Below are 16358 nucleotides of genomic sequence, written 5' to 3'. Positions count from 1 at the left end.
AGCAGCTTTGGCAGAATGTCCCAAAACCTGTAAAGGAATACATCCTTTATCCTGGTGATTCTACTTTTAGGAATTTTCCCCAAGAAAACAATGAAATATGCAGTCAGAAAGTTTCTATGCAAGGATGTTCCTCACAATGTTATTTATAAGGATGAAAATTTGGAAGCAATTTAAACATCCAATAATGGGGAATGAGTCATTCGCATGCCAGAGAGCAGTGGAGCCCTTGAGAGTGTTTCTGAGGATGTTTAGTCAAAGGAACTTCATGGTCTCAGGCTAAATGAAGAAGGCAGGAAAGATGGCAGCCAGAGCTGAGAGATGATGGGTGTTCAGGACCCCGGAGGGAGAGAGCCAGAGCGAGGAAGGGAGAAGTTTGGGTGAATAGGCCAGCCTTCACATTTGTTTACATTCCCTTCAGCGACTTTTGATTGAACAGGTACTGGGTGCATGGCATTGTCATTTTGGTTCTATTTAGAGCACAAGAAAGTTTGGGTGGACTGATCGAAAGGAAGGGGTGGTGATACTCTCAGAGGCTCAGGCAGGCTCTCACTCAGGGTCACAGACCCGTGTCCCCCCAGCCCCTCCAGACAGGCTCTGCTGTTCTACCCCTCTCCTGGCTGCTCCCCCCTTCCCCAGGAGCTACTTTTTCCTACTTCTTCTTCTCAGTGTGCCTCAGGGATGGGAGTTTAAAACAAAACAAAACAAAACAAAACAAAATCTGAAAAACCCAAACAAACAAAAACTCAGGAGGTACAATTTTAAATTAAAAAAAAAATCTTTCTGAAAAAGATATTGCCTTCTACATAAAAAAAAAATTTACATGTTATTTATGTATGTGTATAGGGAAAGTACTAGAAGCAAACATTATTAAAATGTTTCTGGTCAGCTCTGACAGAATTATGGGAGATTTAATATTTTTTTTTGTATTTTTTCTTATAATCAGCATGGATGACTTTCTTTAAAAAAAAAAAAGCAGCTGTATGGAGATATAATTGACACACAATGTGCACACGTTTAAGTGCACAATCTGATAAGTTTTGACATATGTACACACCCATAAAACCAACACCACAGTCAAGACAATGAACATATCCATCACCCCCAGAAGTGCCTCATGCCCTTTGTAATCTCCTCTCTCTACTCCTGCAAGACAACCACCCATCCACTCTCTGCCACTGTTACCCAATTAACATTCCCTGGAATTTTATGTAAATTGACTCTTGCAGTATGTAGTCTCCTTGTCTGACTTCTTTGAGTCTCTAATTGTTTTGTAGTTCATCCATATTATTGTGGGTATCAGTGATTTAGTCTTTTTTATTGCTAAGTAATATTCCATTGTGTGGATACAACAGGTTTTTTTTGTTTTTTTTGTTTTTGTTTTTGTTTTGTTTTGTTTTTTACAGCCCAGCGAATTACTTTTGTAATGAAGAAAAGCCCCATTTTTCTAAGCATACCCTGAGATTGGATAGTGTTGTGAGAGTTTGGGTTCCTGCTATCCATCCCTCTCTGGAAGCTTGGGGCAGTTTTCCAGTCCTGACACAGTGACTTTAAGGGCAGCAATCTGGTAAGCCCCGAGGGACCATATGCTATCATTTGCCAAACAAAAGCTTGGCCAAGCCTTTGAACACTTGTGCTGTATATGGTCAGAGTTTGATTTGGGTTCTAAGGAGACTAAGTTTTGGTTAGCAAACATTTTAAAGACCTGCCTTTGTGCTTCACCTCAGTTGTAGAGTTGGAGAAAGCTTTGTTGAAGGAGCTTGACCTCTTGTCACAAATTGGCGTTGAGTTTGTAACTTTCACATGTCACATGGACCCTGGCTGTGCCGCTACCCATCAATGACCGCTCTCCCCCTGTCCCTGCAGCCCTTCTTTTTTTTTTTTTTTTTCAATATATGAAATTTATTGTCAAATTGGTTTCCATACAACACCCAGTGCTCATCCCAAAAGGTCCTGCAGCCCCTTCTGTGCCCCACCTGCTCAGTGCAGCCCCCACCCCATCTCCCTGCCGCTCCTGTCCTTCCCTCAGACAAAGCTGACAGCCCTCTTCCCTCTGCTCTCGGGTGATTTTTGCAAGGTCTCCCTGTCTCCTAGTTTAACACAAACCTACACAGCTCCTGTAGGACTCCAGACTCCCCGAGGTCTTGGGACAGTCATTTGTTAGTCATCACTAGTCCCTGTGGGCACAGTGACAGACAGACACTGGCATGCTCTCACCCCATTTGTTGCTGTGCTCATCACTGGGGGTCCTGGAAGGGCCTCTAGAGTGCTTGGAAGCCAGTCTACTGTGATACTCTGCTCTGGCCTCCTCTAGACCCTTCTAGGCCCAAAGGAAGGACTTAGCTACTCCTGTTTCTGTGCAAAAAGGAGACACAGCAAGGGGTAGCCCTTCTTCTACACTCTGTAAAGCTCCTTGTCCCTGGGCCTGAGTTTCCTAATGTCTGTCATGTGATATCCTTTTCTTTTCTTATCATTCTGAGTAAGGGTTAGACCCAGTCCCTGGGCTAGGCCAGGATGTGGACCCTCCCATCCTGCTGACCTCCTTCCCCCTATTATTACTCTACCCTGAGGGCCCCCTGTCAACTCCTTTACCAAAACCACCCACACTGAAAGAGACCTATGACCGACCAGGTAGCTGATGCCCAGATGCCTGGGTCCCCTGCTGTGGATTGCACCCCTTTGCCCACTGTGCACCTGCTAGTCAGCAGACATGTCTCAAGGGGCTGGGGCCCTGCTCTGGGAGCAGCATCAGGGGCTGAGGGTCACCCTCCCCTTCCTTCTCTCTCAGGGGTCTTACATTCCAGGCATGAGACTGGCAAACAAACACCAGGAGGATGGGTGGCTGGCTGTGCAGGACCTCCTCTTGGAGGGGTGCTGGCTAATGGTCACACCTGCACTCAAGACCACCCTGCCTCCTCCCACAGGGGCCCTCCTGTTAGGAGACAACAAGGGTCCTGTTGGTGGCGAGGGCCCAGGTTTCCTCCTGGTGAACAGTTGCCTTTGTGAACTAGGCACAGCTCCCCAGAAGGTGGAGGAGGGGTGGGGGCAGGGCTCCCCTCTTTCCAGCAGGGACTCCTATTTTTTTTAAAGTCTCCTTCAAGAGGATGAAAACAAACAGTAGGTTTGCCTGGACCATGTCCAGCTCGTGTAATCTTAGAGCCACCGTGGGTGGCGGTGATAGGAGCCAGCCTCTGTAACCCGAGCCCAGAGCCACTCAGAGGCAGCTTGTTGGGGATGCTCCAGCAGGTTCCCGTGGATATCTTTGTCTCTACCGAGTAGTGATGCTGCTTGCCTACCTACACACTCAGGAGCCTTGTGGGCCAGGACATTCAGGGCACCTGGGGAGGTGGCCTGTGCATGGGGAAGCCAACCCAGTGGGCCAGGGGCTGCCCTTAGCCTCAGGGTGGGCAGGACCCTGCTAGGTTTCTCAGGGAGCCCTTCTTTGTGTCTGAAGATGCCCAGGTGTGCCTTTTACACATATTTATACCAGCAGTGCCCACATGCACATGGGTACCATGCCCTGTGTAGAGAGGGGACCTTCCCCCTGGAAATCTGGCTCTGTGACACTTTCTGCCTAGGGTGGAGGTTCAGAGGCCACCTTGAGTAAATTCCATGCTGCTGTTTGAACTGGCTGGGTTGCTGTGTGGTGCTGGAGGAGACCGGGGGATGTGGCCAACTTCTGAAGTGGAAGGTTCGTTAGAGGAATTCCAGGAACACAGTTACCCAGGCTCTTTGGCTTATGCTGCCTTCCCTCTGGCCTGTTCTTGACTTTGAGTCCTGGCTCCTGACCACGAGCAGGGCATGTGTACTAGCCTGTCAGCCCCACACTGGCCAGTGGGTCACGGGCAACAGGACGATAATAAAAGTCTGTGGTACAGAGATGATTTCTAAGCCTGTTAACAGGGCACATATTATTCCTATATTATTACTTACTATGGCTCTGAGGTACTAAGTAATCTTCCCCAGGTTGTCCTGGTTAGTAATGGTGGAGCTGGGGTTTGGAGCCTGTCTGGCTCCTAACTGTGTATTCTGCCCATCGTGTCCTACTAGGTCACTGCAGGATCACTGGCCACAGGCCAGAAGTTTTGCCAGGGGCTTCTACATAGCTTATTTAATCCTCAAAACAGCTCTGCGAGGTAGGTTTTGTTCTGATGGTTTATTCTGATCATTGTGAGTCTCAGAGCATGTGAATTACTTGCCCTGCTGCAAACATTGGGAGGGTCTTTCTGCTCCCGAAATCCACATTCTCTGTGACACCTTAGATGCCCACACCTGCCTTTCGATAGGAGGTGCGGTCTTGTCTTTACCAAGAGGCTTGGCGTCTGGCCAGGTAACCACTTCTGATACCCGCCCCTCCCCTCACTGCCTGCAGATTGCAACTTTTATACTCCTCCAGACAGCCGCATATCCTGCTGCAGACATCAGAGTTATGTCCTTGCTGCCCACGGGCTCCTCACTTGGCCTACCCAGTGGCCTGGCCACAAGATCACTCTTTCTCCTCCCTCACCTCCTGCGCAGAAGTGACTGTCCCTGTCACTTCCCCTCTGTCACTCTGTACATACCTCCATTACAGGCAGACCACAGAAATGGCTGTCTGCCTCCCTGACAGACAGATTTCTTGCGGGAAGAGACTGTGCCTTAGGTTCTGGAAACATGCGGAAGAATAACACATAATAGGTGTTCAGTAAATGGTTTATGAATTAGGTAGAATTAAGCTTTTAGATGTAAATGTTCTTCTTTTCTGATCTAATGCTTTTTATGTTTGATGTTTAATAGGGTGAGAATTTTCCATGTGCCAAAATGGGTCCTGGTGGTAAGTGTAGGACAGGTTTAATTTTTAACTCCAAATTTTAACTGCATGCTATGTGTACTATGAGTATATGGCTATGAGCATATGAGTGTATGAATGTCAAGAAATTCATGGAGTTTAAAATTTGGGCTCATTTACTACCAGTGTGATTTGGTTGGTGTGGTAAAAGGCTTCAGATCTGCCTCTGGGTCCCACTGCCAGGTTTGGGGACCCTGGCCCTAGACTGATGGGGTGCCCAGTGGATACCTTGCAGCCTTTCTCCTGGCCCCTGCTTCTGGGTGCCTCAGAAATGAGTCAGAACATGTGCAGCGTGGGCTTGTGCGGGTGGCAGGGAGCCCAGAATTAGCTCAGCTGTGTTTTAGCAGGGCTGCAGCAGGGAGGAGGTGGCTGTGCCAGGCTGGGGGCCGAGAGGCAGGCAGCCCTTAGCTACATAGAGGTCAGCTCTCAGGAGCCATCACAGGCCTCCAGGCAGTGGGGGGAAGCCTGCTTTGTGCTTGGCACACACCCAATTGCACGTGAACAGTGGGTCAGAGAAGGAGGCCCGTGCAACCAACCACAACTAGTGCAACCCCAGCACAGCTGAGACAAATGTAGATGCCGGGTGAGCATGGCCAGGTCATTCCTGAGGAGTGAGTGGCAGACAGGTGTGGGCATCACTGTGCTCGCTGGTCACATTCTGGTAGCTCAGTGCCTTTACCTGTCTGCAGCACACCTAGTCAGGCAGAGGCCCGCTGAACCTAAGCTGATCCACCACTAGAAGGGAAGGCCTCCTTCTCTGTCTAGCGTTCTTTTACTCTTCACAAGCAACCTTTTTGTTCAAAGGGTGGGAGTGGTTAGCATGGGTATTTTAATAGATTGCAAAATGCTTTGTTTTCCCTTGCCCCTTTTCCTGCTCTCTCCAATCTCTGGCATAGGTGTGTTGCCCAGGATGCCAGTGGTTGTCACCAGAGACAACAGGGCAGTAATACCGCTCCTACTGTTCAAGTGTAAAACACAAGGGCAGGCTTCAGGCTTCCCAGGAGCAGGGAGGGGCCTGGCACTTGTGTTGCCACCAAATGAATCAGCTAGGTGGAACGGTGGAGTATTTAATCACATGTCTGTCAGCACCGTTCTAGAAAAAATATTTTCAGAGGTTCTGGTATGCAGTATGGGTACCCGATGTCACCTCTGTGGTTTCCCCACTGCCATATGAAATGCACGCGAGCAGAGTGATTGGTGTGCTTGAGATTTCAGTGGGCTTAATTAGGTGAGTTGTAGAACAGTTTGGGGAAGAAAGCAAAGCATCCAAAGGTTTTCAGGGTGGCCCAGCTTTGAAGCTCAGCAAGTGATTTCTGCCTCGGAGCCCAGGCCTGTGCTCGATTGTCTGTGTTTGTGTTCAGGAGGCCACAGTGGGCTGGCTCTGAGCATAGAGAGCCTGCTACCGGTGTCCTGTCCTGCAGAGGATCAGTGCTCCCATCCCTGAAGGCGCATCCCCCCTTCTGCCCTTGCACCAGCTTTGATCCAGCCAGCCTCATCAATGCTGGACATAGGAGGATCTCAGAAGGGATGTGATGGACCACACCCAGACCCAGCAGATGAAGGGGCAAGTCAGAGAGCGGGGGCCACGCTTCTGCAGCACACCTAGCTTTGTCCCATTAGTGCCTGATCTAGGGCTCTCCACACAGAGGTCCAGGACTCTTCCTACATGCTCGTGGGCTCACACCCTTTCCAGTCCCTCTCCTGGTACCTGGGGCCAGTCCCTGGGGACATTTGTGCAAGGGTCCCACAAGTCTGAAGAAACTTTCCTCTTGATAGAGCCATATGTTTTTTTCAAGGTACAGTGTGTACCCAGAAGTCTTGTTTGGGCCCCATATCACCTGTGAGGTGGGTGGGTCCAGGGTTAATGTCCCTCTTTGAAGGACAAGGTACCTGAGGCCCAGAGAGTGGAAAGGGCACGTGTGTGTGTTGGGAGCAGAATCACCAACATAGAGGCTCTCTCGCCTCTCACGTAAGCACCTTGCCTGGGGGCCTGCTGCCCGCCTGCTGCCCGACATTGTCCCACCAGGATGTCCTGCCAGACCGCACCCAGAACTCTGGGGTGTAATGACCCCATTGGTGAGCCTCAAACTGGGGAATCTTGGAGGAAAAATAAGATCCAGAGATCAGACAACTTCTGTATTTTCCAAATATGAACACCGAAGCCAAGAAGAGTGAAGTAATTTGCAGTAGGTTGAATGTTGGAAAGAATTCTTTTGGGAAGTTTTAAAGAAAAAAAAAATCGCAGTCAAGTTTCTAATTCTTGGCCAGCAACATCAGTATATTTGTGTCACAGCTCCTCTTAACATTGAGATGCCGCAGGCCTGGGATTTTAGCTGGATACTCCACTTGGTGGCAGCCATCTGGGTTTGAGGACAATTTCTCAACCTTTCTCGAAAAATAGAAGGTTTCTTAGATTGTTCTGATCGTCTGTGCCAAGTTTGTTGAAACCCGAGTCCTGAGCTGCCCCTTTCACTAAGAGGTGGCTGTGTACGATCTTGAGCTGACCAGCTGATCTGTATCACCATATTTAATCCTCCTGTTAACCCCAGTGAGTAGGTGCAGTGACGAGCTCTGCTTTGAACAAAAGGAAACATGGCCTTGCCAGGGTCACCCACGCAAACAGACCCAGGCCTGGCGTACTCTGAAGCCCACACCCTGACAGCGGGTGGACGTAGGAGGGAGGGACGCCCTAACTCTGAGACACTCGGCTCTGAGGCTGTTCCTTGTCTGAGGGAAATGTTCGGTTTTCACTGTGAGCCAGAGCTGATTCTGCTTCTGAGGGGTCCTCAGAGCAGTAGTTTGGGAAATGAGGAACTTCTCAGAGTACATTTTCAGAGAAAACATGCTGACTGCTCTCCTCAAAAGGCATGTGGGGTTTCCTGCCTGAGCTTTGGTCTGTCCCACAGCCCCCTTGGTGAGAGGTCTCTGAAATCTGCTTCCTGTCCATAGGAGCAGCTGGAGGAGGGGATGGAGCTTAGGCAGGGGGCAATGCTAGCCCGGGGGGACAGGGAAGAGAATTCCCACAAGTGTGCTGTCGGGGAGAAAGGACCCAATGAGGAAGACTGCTTGGTGTTTTGTTAAGCTGGAGGGTTGAGATCTGTACAACATGCAGCAGTTTCCTCCTTCAGGATTAAATTACCCCTTTATGAAAGCTGCCAGAGCTCTGCTACCCATTTCTTTTGTTGTTGTCTTCCCTCAGCCCCTTTGCTGGCCCTTTGCCATGCCCTCTCATGGGCTTTGGACCTGGGGACAGGCTCTTTGAGATTACAGGTGGCACTGGAACAGGGTTCTTCTGGCCAAAAGGGAACAAGGCAAAAGGAGCAGCTGGCCAGGTGGCTCGGGGTGTGCTCCCCAGTGGAGTGTTCAGTGCCAGACCCCTGGCTCCCTTGGGAGATCAGTCAGTCTGGGCATCAGATTTCACCTGGCCTTAGCAGAGCAGCAGCAGGAATGTGCGGGAGGGAGGAAATTCCATGTTGCATTGCCAGTGTTTGCTCATGTCATACAGCCTGATGGCTCCTTTAGCTTGCATTTGCCATTTTCATGAATGGTAGTTTGATGGCACTTTCTTGGGTCCAAATTAAATGGAAACATTCTGAACCTCCTCTGGCATCCTTGGTCTAATAATCAGGACTGCCTTCTCAGACATTTCATAGGGATTTTTCCATACCTGCCCTCCTCCTCTTATAATGCACAGCAGTTTACCTTGCACAGCTGTTACATGGAAATCAGAAGAAAATTGAACCCAGTACAGAAAATCATTTTATGAACAAACAGGGATCCCCTGAGAAGCACAGGGGCTCTAATGCAAATATCATGAAGGGGAATTTAAGAATTGGCTACTGCTGTCTAGGGCTCTGGAAAATATGAATTTCATGGTGTGCTCAGAAGCCTTACAGAGAAATTGCCTGACAGCCCTCTGCCAGTCTCTCCTTAGTCTTCATTAAGGAATCCTCATGGGACTCTCTGAGGGACCAGGGTTTCTGAAATGCTGATTTGCTGTGTGAGGCTTAAAATTGGGACACATTTATGCAGCCTGTACTCTTAGAGTTCAGATTAAGCTTTTATTTCTTTTTATTTTTAAAAAATATTTATTTTGAGAGAGACAGAGAAAGTGCAAGCAGAGGAGGGGCAGAGGGAGAGAGAGAATCTCAAGCAGCCTCCATGCTCCGCGCAGAGCCAGACATGGGGCTCGATCCCACGACCTCGAGATCAGTACCCCAGCCAATATCAAAAGTCAGACACTCAACCAACTGAGCCACCCAGGTGCCCCTCGGGTTAGGCTTTTAAACACGGGTGGGGAAGACAAGTTTCAGGTAGTGGGCTTTTACTGTTTCGACCTCTGAACCTTTAGGACTATTCTGCTAGTTGTACAGAAGAAAACAGGGACTCAGACCCAGCTGAGAGAAAATGGGTGAGGTGTAAATGAAATTAATTTCTGTGTAAATGGACTTTGAGTAAAAATTGTGAGGCTCAGTCCACTTCTCCAGGGCAGACTTTGGCCTTTCGTAGATTCTAAATACTTCATAATTCTGCTACTTCTCTGATGGAGGCAGTGACAGAGGGAGAAGGTCATTGGATCTGTAAGCTGCCTTGGAAACCAGAGCCTTTGTCTGTTGTCCGGGACAAGCGGCAGCTTGTACCAGGGAAGGGAGGGGACGGCTTTTTCAGGTATTTATCTGCCTGATAGACATTCATGGTGATAGGGTGAGTTTGAGTTTGAGTTTTTATTTGGGCTGATAAAATCTTTCTGTTCATGTTTAAACAGTTAGGTTGACAAGCCATCCGTAAGCTGTAAATGGGAGAAGCCGTGGAATCATCTAGCTGGGTGGTCGGGAAGGACTATTGGCCTCGCCCTTACTCAGACCCCTAACTGCTGTGCCAGGGCCAGGCATTTACTAGGAAAATAACTTTAGTTGGAGGATTGACTTTGTCCTGCGTTTGTAGGAGAGATAGTGTGTGACCCATTCCTGCCCCTCAGCCAAGGATTTGGAAGTCTCTAGAAGAGACCTGATACTTGAGGTTGACCTCAGAGCTCTCCAGGCCATATATTTGGGTTCCTCTGCCCTCGTGGCTAGTCTTCCAAATGATATGGCCAGTCAGTCCACTGGTTACAACTTTGAACACAGGAGGAGCTCCTGCTACAGTTGTAGCTGGGCTTGTCCAGAAAACTGTGAGAGAAGGTCGTGTTACTCCAGCCTTCAAACTGCAGGTCTGCATCTGGTGTCAGACCCAAGAACTGGCCTCATGTTCCCATGGGTTTATCTGAAGTTATGTATTTTGTTCCTGAAGTCTTGCCAGATTTGCACAGGTGTTTAACCAGTGTCAAAGCATTTGTATTTTCTGCTTCAAGAAAAACTTTATCATCAGTTCTTTTTATGTGGTCTCATGGTAGGTAATTTATTTTATAGTCTCTTCCACACAGCAGCCAGAGTCACCTTTTAAAATATAATCACACTTCCCATTCCAGCCATGATGGGGTAATAAATGTTAGATTTATTCTCCTTTCCTGAACAGTTATGATATCAGACAAAATAATATGAAACAACTGTTTCCAAGAATGGAACATCACTCAGTTCAAGTCTGTGATCCAGATGGAGTCAGGCTCCATGTTCATCCTGGCTTTCTGTTGGGGAGTACCTCTGCAGCCAAGGCATAGGGAAGTGGATACCAACAGAGAGCTGATCAGAGGAAACAGAAATCAGAATTTTGGGGTGCTGAGGCAGCTGGAGTTTGTGGAGCAGAGTGTGGAGAGTAGAGTTCTGAGCAGAGCAAGGACTTCAGAAACCTTCAGTGGCCCCCCAGACCCTTACATAATACTAATCCATGTTTATATAGGACAAGACTCCTTGAGGTTTTAAGCAGAGAACAACTCCTGGGGGCTGGGTATTGAGCTGAATGGGGATTCTGGAGGTCACATGGTGCTGGGATAGGTAGAGTTCTAACCTGCTGGAGTGAGGAGACCTTATGCACTCCCTGATCTTTTACCTGAGGCCACAAAAAAGTCACACCTTAAAAGTAGGGGTTCTCTAGCCTGGACTAAGGACCATACTAAACCCACTGTATCAAAACCTAAAAAGAAGCCTTATTAGGATAAGATGATATGCTAGTCAACTGCCTGGCAGAATAAAACTCAACACTACTTAAAGTATTATCTGTAATATCCAGCACATAATAAAAAGTCACTAGACATGCAGGATATTGTGATTGATAACAAAGAGAAAAAGGTCAATAGATATAAACCCATCTAAGCATAATGGGCAACCAGGGGTTTCAGTAGAGAAATGGAAATTTAAGAAACAACCAAATAAAAATTCCAGAACTGAAAAATACAGTATCTGAAATGAAAAATTCACTGGGTGACTCTAATAGTAGTTTGGGCACTGTAGAAGAAAATATCCATGAACTTGAAAACAGATCTATAGAAACAATTCAAACTGAAGCACAGAGTGAAAAAAAAAAAAAAACAGAAAAAAATTAACAGAGCCTCTGTGACATGTAAGAGATAACATCAAGTAGTCTAACATATGTGTAGTTGAAATTCTGTAAGAAGAGAGGTTGAGGCAGAAAAATATTTGAGGAAATTTCCTCAAATTTGATAGGAAAGAAATTCCAGTCTATAGACTCCCAAATATCAAGGAATCCCAAGCAGAGTAGACCCAGAGAGAACCACACCTAGGTGCACTGGAATTAAATTGCTAAAAACAAAAGATAAAAAATAAAAGCAGCCAAAGGAAAGAAGATGTATTACATGTAAGGGGACAAAAGTAAGGATATGGCTGACTTCTTATCAAAACAATGCAAAGCAGAAGACAATAAGATATTGTCTTTAACATTCTGAAAAAAATATCTCTTTCAAAAATAAATGTGAAATAAAGACATTTTCAGATTGACAAAAGTTGAGAGAAGCTGTTCCCTGTGAACTCGCAGAATAAGGATCATTAAAGGAAAGTCTTCAGCCTGAATGGAAGTGCCACCAGATAGACTGTGGATCCATAAGAAGGAATGAAAAGTGCCAGAAATGAGAGATATGTTGTAAACATAAAATAATTCATTTTCTTATTTTAAAATTTCCTTAAAAGGCAATTTATGGTTTAAAGCAAACATGGTAGCAATTTATTGAGGAGTTTATAACATATGTGACAGTAAAAAGTGTGTACAAGGGACAAGAGGAGGGTAAATGAGGAGTATAGACAAGCAATAGGAAATAATAAAAACAGAAGTTGGCTTTTAAAAAGATGGATAAAATTGATAAACCCCTGAGAAGACTAATCAAGGAGAGGAAACCAAATTTGCCACTATTAGCAATGAAAGAGGGCCTATAACATACATCTTATAGATATAAAAAAAGAGAATAATGGAGTATTATGAACTACTTTGTATCAGTAAATTCAGTAAATTAGATGAAATAGATAAATTCCATGAAAGGCACAAATTACTGAAATTGACACAAGAAGACTTTTTCACAAAGCAAATTCCAGGCCCAAATGGTTACACTAGTGAATTTTAGGAAACATTTAAGGAAGAGATAGCACCCATATTACACAACCTCTTTCAGAGACGAAAAGGAAAGAGGAAAACATTTTCCAAATAATTTCACAAGGCCAGCATAAACATGAGTTAAAAGGAAGGAAAAGAAGTTACTGACCAATATTTCTGGCGAACATAAGGTCACACACACACACAAAATAACAAAACACTAGCATACTGAATACAACAGTATATAAAAAGAATGATACCTCATGCCCAAGTGGGATTTCCTAGGAATGCAAGGTTGGTTTAACATCCGAAACTCAGTGAATGTAATTCACCACGTTAACTGAAAAAAAAAAAAATTATATGATATGTGCTGTGAGTAGATGCAGAAAAAAGCAATTGATAAAACTTAAAGCCTATTTATGATCAGAAACTCTCAGCAAACTCAGAATAAAAGGGAAATTCCACAATGTGTTAAAGGACATCTTTCAAAAGCCCACAGCTGAAATCCTTCTAAACTGTGAAACATTGAATGCTCTCCCCCTCAATCAGGAGTAAGGTGATGAAGTCTGCATGTGCCACTCCATATAGCACAGTACTGGAAGTCCCAGTCCGTGTAATCAGGCAACAGAAAGAAATAAAAGCCATAAGGGTTGGAAAGGAAGAAGTGAAATTATCTTTGTTTGCAGAAGACAGAATTCTATAATCATAACTAATAATTGAATTTAGCAAAGTCACAGGATATATGGTCAATTTGCAAAAATTGATTGTGTTTCTTCACATTAACAAGAGTGATTAGAAGATGAAATTGAAATGTGTCCCAGTTGTGCCAGCACTGTACCTGCAACCTTCTAATGACAACTTACTTCACTCAGAATAAAATTCAAAGTCTTGCCCATGTGCAACAAGGCCCTCTTGCCATGTGTTCTCCTCTCCCTTGGCACCCACCATGTCTCTAATCTGTCCCTGTTCCCTCCTGGCTCCCTCTGCTGTGTTCCATCCTGGCTTCCTCTGCTGTGTTCAGGGCTTTTGACTGTGTTCAGGGCTTTGCACTCCTCTGTGCCTGCATGCCCATCCCCTACATACACCCATGGCTCACTGCCTCACTCCACTCAGGTGTCTGCTCACCTGTCACCTTCTCAGAGAATGCCTTCCTGGTCACCTTGTTTAAAATAGCACCTCCCTACCTCAGTTTGGTTTGTAAAACATTTGGTTTTTAAAGGAAGGTCTTTCCCTCATCACCATCTGGCATATTGGTTGTTTTGTTTATTGTCTCTCTTCCCCCCTTCGAACATTAGAACAAAGATTTCATCTTTTGTGGTTGTTTGTTGCTGAATCTGAAATGCCCAGCACAGTGCCTGGAACTTAACAGTAGTCAATAAATATTTGCTCCATGAGTTATTGAGAACAAAATGTGCTGGTAAGGATGGGGCTTGGGGGTAAACACAAAAATGAAAGTACTTGGTGTGGTAGGCTCTTGAGTTTGCCGTTATCTTTTTTTTGAAAAATCTGTGATTTTAGTGTGAAAGAAAAAGTTTAAAATTGCGATGTCTTGCTGAGTCCTAAAGCAGGACAGGGCACATCTGTAGGGCAACTCTTGTGTACATGGCACTCCATCATTTGCAAAGTGCTTTCTGAACATTGCCACACCAGAGCCACACAGGGCCCAGTGATGCAGTGGGTAGGATGGTGAGGCAGAGAGATATAGGTACCTGCTTAGGGCTGTACAGAGCTGCTAAAACCAGAAGTCCAGGATTTCAATCTCATGTTCCTTTCCACTGCATCCTATCATGGGAAACAGTCCCTGAAACAAAGTTTTTGCGTCGTCACTTGTGAATAGGGCACCCCTGCCCCCGCCCCTCCCAGGTCCCATCTTCATGAGGCTAAATGTTCTGGTATGTCTGTTTTGTGCACATGTGCAGAAGGTGAGACAGCAGGTGGAGCAAGAGAATTTTGCAGATTTTTGTCGAGGTCTGTTTTGAAGACAGGATCTGTGAGAATGGAGGCTGGGGTCAACTCAGCAACAACGCAGATGTTTTCATTGTGAAAAGAGGCACAGGAAGGGCCCTGATAGTCCTGGGGTTGAGTGAGAGCCTCCTAGATCCAAGCCCTAAGGACTCCAGAATGTGGGTTGGCTTCAGCTACGAGGAGGAGAGCCCAGGGAGACTTTTGGAGGAGTCTGTGGGTGTGAGCATTTCTGTTGGGACCTGGCTTTTGTCACATATGCTGCCTGAGCTCTGTGGGTACCAATGGGAAGAAATAAAGGTGGCCTTTTTCTTCGCTGATTGAAATTTGTGTCAATAGACATTCATGGGTACATTGCCAAATGAAGGGGGATTGGGCATTTGTGTGTGGTATCTCATTGGATCCTCAAAATAGACAAGAAAAATGCCTTCTCTGTCTTCTCAGATGAAGAAATAGGCAGTGTGAAATCACGTGGATTTCCCAAGGTCATTTCCATATTAGGTAGCACATCTGGGACAAGGATCCAGGTCTTAGAACTCCAAGTCAAATGCTCTCTGGGAGGGCTCCACCCAAGATGCCTTGAACTTTCAACAGATTGCCAAGAGTGACAGGGACAAAGAGCGTCATATCATGACTGTAATACCACAAAAACTGCAGCAGGGAGGCTTCCCAAAGATTGTTCTCCAGGAAAGGATGAAGGAGTATGGACCCAAAATAAGGAAAGGGATTAAAATAAACTGGTGTGAGGCATGTGTGAGTAGGTAGGGACCTCGATACCTACTTATATATTCTATGTCAGCTTTCCTCAGTGGCCTCTCACTTTTTATAACTCTCTCTCTCTCTCTCTCTCTCAATCTCTCTCTCTCTATCTGGGGATCATTTTACCTTGTCCTCACCAGTATGAGGCTCTGGTCTGCACAGAGCTGACAGCTGACAGGAGCTTGGAGTATTGCTGACAGTCCTGATGGAGAGCGGCTGGGGCTCCCTTACATGAGCCTGCAGCCCTGGATTTTGCAGATGTCACTCTTGGCCCCAGAGACTGGACAGAAGAGTGCCACCCAGACTGAGGGCCGAAAAAGCTTTTAGCATTTCTGACTGCAGCAGCATTTCTAAGTGAAAGGCTACATACCCCTCTCTCTCTCTCTCTCTCTCTCTCTCTCTCTCTCTCTCTCTCTGTGTGTGTGTGTGTGTGTGTGTGTGTGTTTGTAAGGACAATGCTGGAAAGAATGTTTTTTTCCTTCATAACTTAGTGATGCATCAGAAATAAAAAAATTACTACTAAGATAAATTTCCTGAACAATTATGGGGTGAGGCATGTTTAGGATGCTTAGCTCATTGTAGGAATTTGGGGTTAATCAAAATGCCAATGTTTTTCATCATTGGTATATTGTTGCTTTAGAAAAAAAATTGTTCCTTGATTTAAGGGTTTGCAGTAGTTTAAAACTCCTCTTGGGTCCCCATGCCCACTGAGACGTGGCTTCTTCTCACAGGCAGAATTATTTTATACAGTGAAGCATTATGTCCTCTCTTATACTTCATTGAGAAAGCCTAAGAGGACTCCATTATGCTTTTGTTAGGTGAGCTTTTTGAAAGGAGAGGGAAAACGAAGTGGGTGTTCAAATCATGGAATTCTGGAAAGTAATGTGTCCCAGAGGTGGGCACCTGGCAGGTTAAGGAAAGCCAGTCCCTCTGCCTAGTCACTGCCAGGCACTTGCTGGCTTACTTGTCCTTGTGTGAATGTGCACAGTTCAGGAAGACAACGAGTGGGAGGGAGCTGCTTCTGCTTCAGGCTGTTTGGATTTGGGGTGTTACCTCTGCTGGTTTGCAGGAAGCCTTGGGGAGCTCTTGCCTGCGTCTGTGCTGTCCTGGAGATTGGGTTTCCAGAGGGAGGGAGGCTGAGCCCACCACAGAGAAGATGGGAGTAAGCACCCCTGTCTGTGAGTACAGTGCCCCTTATCTGCCGTGCATGAGGTGGGAGAGTGTGCCAGGGCAGCTGCAGAGGGACACCGCGCGGGGAAGGGTTTTGTCATCTCAGGACACCAAACTTCCCAGAGGAGACCGTGATAAAGCTGATTGTGGACACTGGGACATTTAG

At 46.2% G+C, this 16358-nt stretch overlaps 1 protein-coding gene across 3 annotated transcripts in view; it reads left to right on the top strand.

Annotated features, from left to right (window-relative positions):
- Nucleotides 1-16358, top strand: part of CRACDL (CRACD like) — a 145098-nt gene that overhangs the window by 17499 nt on the left and 111241 nt on the right. The window lies entirely within an intron of this gene.

The sequence above is a fragment of the Panthera onca genome, chromosome A3 (assembly GCF_046562875.1).
Source record: "Panthera onca isolate mPanOnc1 chromosome A3, mPanOnc1 haplotype 2, whole genome shotgun sequence".
NCBI classification, from domain to species: Eukaryota; Metazoa; Chordata; class Mammalia; order Carnivora; family Felidae; genus Panthera; species Panthera onca.
Note: the sequence above shows the minus strand (reverse complement) of the source record. Positions and strands in the feature narration are given on the sequence as shown.